Source organism: Magnolia sinica, chromosome 17 (genome assembly GCF_029962835.1).
Source record: "Magnolia sinica isolate HGM2019 chromosome 17, MsV1, whole genome shotgun sequence".
Lineage (NCBI taxonomy): Eukaryota > Viridiplantae > Streptophyta > Magnoliopsida > Magnoliales > Magnoliaceae > Magnolia > Magnolia sinica.
This window is the reverse complement of record NC_080589.1, coordinates 31477921-31483507: the sequence shown is the minus strand read 5'-3', so window position 1 is coordinate 31483507 and position 5587 is coordinate 31477921. Positions and strand designations below refer to the sequence as shown.

At 37.1% G+C, this 5587-nt stretch overlaps 1 non-coding gene across 1 annotated transcript; it reads right to left on the bottom strand.

Annotated features, from left to right (window-relative positions):
* Positions 1-5218: 5218 nt before the first annotated feature.
* LOC131232054 (small nucleolar RNA R71) lies at positions 5219-5324 on the bottom strand. Its single transcript, XR_009164659.1, has one exon. It is a non-coding gene; the product is annotated as a small nucleolar RNA R71 (small nucleolar RNA).
* Positions 5325-5587: the final 263 nt, after the last annotated feature.

The following is a 5587-nucleotide window of genomic DNA, read 5'->3' as shown; positions in this document are numbered from 1 at the left end:
CATTAGAGGGTAAAGTTGAGAATATAAATGTAAAGTTGGAAAATATGTCTATTGCTCATGATTTACAATTCAAGTACATGCGCAAATATCTTAGGCGCTTAAACAAAGGCATGCACCAACTTGATCCCTCTATTCCTGCTCCGTCATCAAGTTCTAGTTCTGAGTAGTTTTTATGAGACTTCTGGTCTGTAATAACTTTATAACTTAGCACTTGGTTGACTAATTTTGATTTGGATTCTATCTATGTTTTATGCTGAATATTTATTCTATGTGATGCTATCACTCTTTTGCTATAATCTCTTACCTCCTCATGTTTACTCTCATATATTCCTTTATTTAGTTCTCCTTTATCATATTGTGACAAAAAGGGGGAGAATGGTTTGTTCTTAACGATGTGATTGTGAGAGGAGTAGCATTGATTATGTTACTCAGGGGGAGTGGGGGAGTATGTTTGAGCTTGTTGAAGTATGTTTGAGCTTAACTGGTTGAATGTTGAATATTGAATATTGATTTGCAGGTATTAACCAGTTGTTTTACTTTTTGTTTATCTTGGTTATGTGTTTTGTCACTATTTTGACAAAGGGGGAGATTGTAAGTGCTATAGTTTATATCCCTGTCTGTTGTCAAATTTGTGGTGCCAAAATCACTGTTATGTTATATATAACTTGCATATGTGAAGCACTCTCAAGGATCAACATTCATGAACAAGCTAAGCTCACATCAAGCAAAGCTCACAAGTACAAGGATCAATCTTGAATGGAAGAACTGCTCACAAGACAAGACTCAAAGCATCAAGACTTCAAGAAGAGTACAAGGCAGTTTGTAAAGATCTCAAGACTTCAAGGCTCATACTTCAAGGTCACTTGTTCCTAATGTTTCAATGTCCATACTTCATAGTTGAGGTTTGACTGACCATAGGTTGACCTTAGAAGTAGGTCATTTCGGATACATAAACCGAATGTTTATTTTACATGAGTTTGATCTGTTCTTCGACTAGTCCTAGGCCTTCTTCGACTAATCCTAGAGTTGCTTCGACCAGTCTAAGAAATTCCTCGATCAGTCGTGAGTTTGTTACAAATTCCGGATGAAATCTGTTAGGCTTCGACTAGTCCAGGAATTTGTTCGACCAGTCGTAGGAACAGTGTCGACTGCATCTTCGACCAGTCGTAAATCTTCGACTCAAAATACAGCGATGTGTTATAGGTTCTTCGACCAGTCGAAGGAAACCTACGACCAGTCGTAGGTGACCTACGACCAGTTGTAGAACGGTCAGAGCTTATCCCGCCGGATCTTTCAAATATCTGTTATTGCTTCGACTAGTCGAAGAGCTCCCTAAACCAGTCGAAGACACGATCTGCTCACCTATAAATAGTGCACGAATCTCAGAAGAAATCATCGAATTAATTAATCTATTCAAGCCAATCTTCGTCGAACTTCTGAGAGATAATTCTGTGCTCCATCTAAGCTAAGTGTGCTTATTTAATATTCTCTTTCCTTAGCTTTATTTTAATTGATTTTGTTTCTGCTATTCCAATCTGATTTGATAAGAGGAATTATTATTCCCTTTCTTTGGAATCAAAATCAATTAAGGCAAGCCCTATTCTGTTTAATTTAAAATCTATTAGAATTAGAACCATTGTAATTGAGTACTGGACATTGAACTTGGACATTCAATCATCTTCTCTGATTTGGTTCTACCAGGCTGCTACAATGAAGGAGATAATCAGGTATTTTACATTTAATTGTAAATTCCTTTCTGTTTTGGTTTCTTTCAAGATTTGCCAGAAAAATCTTGTTGTATTGGTTATCTGAGGAGAGCCAGGAAAACTCAGAAGTGGGGTTTTTTTAATTTTGTAAGCCCACAGAGAAAAACACAATTGTGAAGGTTTTGGGTGAACTTGGGAAAACCTATTTTGTTAGTGAACACTAATATCCCCTGTGTGAGGATATTAGGAGTGGAGTAGCATTTTGTGTGGCTGTTGTCTAACAATTGATGAACACACAGGCGAACCACTATAATCCCTTGTGTTGTGGTTGAATGATTTATTCTTCTGATCTTTAATTATTCTTTTGTGGGATGTATGTATGGTGGTGAATGTTGTAATCATTTAATTCAAGCATTGTGAGAATGTTGTAATAGTTTAGAATTTATTTTCTGTTATTCCTTTATCGCTTGATATTTTAATTTCTTTTGAAAGTTGTTCCAGCAAGGTTGCCCTACCATTTTTATGGTGTATGGCTATCCCTAGAACAATACATTTATGATTTCAATTTATTTCAATTCAGTTTGTATTTGTTTCTGTTTTCCTCTTCGGTTTGAGATTTGATACAAAGATCTTTCTAGAAATAAGGTTGTCCTACCATAAACTCTGGTTTTTGGTGTAAGGTTGTCCTTAGAACAACATTTGTATCAACCTCTCAAGATCTGAATTTTGAGGCTATTTTACTTTCCTGCATTGTGATTTACTTTGGCTATCATATTCTTTTTAATTCCGTTATTATAAGTTTTTATTTGCCATTGTCCTATTCACCCCCCCCTCTAGGATATATAGCTTGGCCTTTTCAGAATGACCCCATCATGGAATGATCATGAGAATCAAGGTGGGCCATCAGCCACATCTAGGGTCCAAAGTGAAATCCATACCATCGATCGGTAAGCCTCACTTGGCCCATCATCAAAATAAGAAATCTAGGCCTATAGAAACACCCACCGTTCGATCTTCTTGGTCTGATGGAACACCGAGCTCCTTGTGTCTCACTTTGATGGAAGGTGATGAGAAATGAAGGGCTAGGATGATGGATCTTGAGATGGAAAGTGGGCCACACAACTCACTCTTTTCTCTCTTTGGAAGAGTTTGGACGTCCACTTTTTTGCTTGCTTGAAAAATGTGAAGAGAAAGAGAGAGAGAGGGTGGTTGTAAGCGAGGTGATGGGTGTGATGGATGTGAAGTGATAGGTGTACTTGACATGTATGGGTGTGTAAGAGAGAGAGGGGGAGAGAGTTGACTTTGGGATTGCTCTTGTACTTAACATGAGGTGATTGATTGATTGATTGATGGGACATGATGTAGAGATTCTCTTGGGATTACAAACGCGTGGTGTTTTTCTCGAACTGAATGCGGGCCCACATCTACTGGCCAGGGTATCGGATCGGTATGCAAGACACGATGATGATGCGTCGTAATGATACAAGTCTCAGATTAAGCCGACTCAGATCTATGGGATACGACTTAAGGTTACGCGCAAATGTAAATTATAGGTCGCGGATTGCCAGAATTCGATGGGAAGGATCACGGAAGTTGACAGAACAGTACGAACTCGGATACAAGCCTTACATACACAGTGTGAAAGAGAAAAGGCATGACTTCCAGATTCAAATCCCCTTGATGACATCGAAGCGTTACATGGAGTTTACGCAGAGTGCATAAATTTGAGGCGGTTTTGCGATTTTGCATAAACTAGCCTAAAAATATGGATTTACTAAGTCTTTTTAAGATATCTAGGGTTTGGAGGAGCACAGAAAAGGGGTAGAGCCATCATCCAAGAGTTTTTTCTTCCTTTCTTCTTAGTTTTTAATGCTTTCTTCTGAGGTTGTGAATCCAATCTTGTCTATGGTTGGCTAGATCCCTTAACTAGGGATAAGAGGTAAAGCTTGTAACATGATTGAGATATTTTTCTTATTTAGTTCTTGTTTTTATTGAACATCTTTGATTCTAATTTGATATTTAAGGAATACTTTTAGTTTTTAATGGTTTTTGTGACAAATTACAATAGATCTACAAGAGCTTCAAGTATCTTCTTTTTCTGAATTGAGATTGTGAAGTTAGAAAATCCTGTTGTTCACCATCGTCCGTTGGGCAAACCTTCACAATTCTCCTATGTTTGGTTGTGGGATTAGTATATCTTGTTGTTTGCCATCATCTCCTGAGCATGGTCAGATGATGTAATCACTTCCAATCCTCAAAACTCTCATCTGTTAAGAATTAGGTTAATGAAAATTCAAATATGATCTTATTGATATATCTCCCAATTGGATAGGATAGGACTCCAATTCCAATTGAGTTCCTTGAATTAAATAAGGAAACATCCTAATAGCTACAAGTAGATCCCTGGAAACCCTAGTTCCCACCTTTGAATTTATAAGTTTCTATGAAATTACTCACAATTTCTTCTTTATATTCCAGATTTGGATTCACATCTTCTTCTAGTTTTATTTCTAGTTGCTTTCAGAACACACACAAGATTAGTCCCTGTGGATTCGACCTCGGCCTTACCGAGATTATTACTACATCGCGACCCTACACTTGGGGTTGTGAACAAGTTTTTGGCATCGTTGCCGGGGACTAACCATTGCATTTTTCTGAGATTAATTAGTTTTATAATTAGGTTAAGAATACAGTTTGTTTACTTTCTATTTTTAAGTTAGGTTTTTCTGAATTATTTTTAGAAACTAACTCATCTTTCTATTTATAGGTTAGGAACTTTCCTAATTTGTTTTTAGAAACTTACTTTTCTAATTTGTTTTTAGAAACTAATTTGTTTTTCTGTTTTGTAGGATCTTAATATAGAAACTTCTAATTTGGTAACTTCTTTCTAATTCTCTCTCTATTTTTTCTAGATCTCTTAATTGCTTTAGTTTTCTCTCTTTTAGGTTTAGGTTAGCTTAGTTACTTGAGGGCTAAGAGTGTTTTATACCCAAGTGGGTCCATCATAACACTTGACGTCTCTTAAGTGAATGAGGATTAGTTGAGGGGTTATCTATCCATCACAGGATTAGACAACACTCAAGATCCATAAAGTTAATTGAAGTTATGGCTGGCAATCAACCAGCCAATCAACCTCCAAATCCACCTCAACCTCATGTTGAGGAAATACAAGATGAAAACGAGGTGCATCAAGCATCTCCACCTCGTACTTTATGAGATTATTTATAACCAGCGGGGGTGAGCACACCTTCCTATATGATTTTTCCAGAAAATATAGGAAACATGGATATCAAGCCAGGGGTGATCCAACTCTTTCCAAAATTTCATGGACTTGAATATGAAAATTCATATTTACACTTGAAAGAGCTTAATGAGATCATAGCCGCTTTATATTTTCCTAATGTGTCTGAGGACACAATCAAGCTGAAACTCTTTCCATTTTCTTTAAAAGAGAAAGTTAAGACATGACAAGAGAGTTCATAAAGAAATTCTTCCCATACCATAAAATGAACACCCTCAGAAAGTCGATCATGAACTTCACCCAAAAGGAAGATGAAACATTCTTCCAATGTCGGGAGCGGTTCAAGGATTTGTCAATTCATGCCCACAACACGGTTTTGAAATGCGTTGCATCACAAACTTCTTCTATGATGGACTGACATCTTCCATGCGCCAATTAGTCGAGACTATTGCAATGGGGAATTCATGAACAAAAATGGTGATGATGTGTGGGATTATTTTGACAAACTTACTGAAAACACATAATCATGGGACATCTCCCCAAAACCTAGCACCATGTTTAAGCCTACTCAATCAAAGGAGAGGGGCGGAATATATCTCCTGAAAGAGGATGATGATATAAATGCTAAAGTGTCTAATCT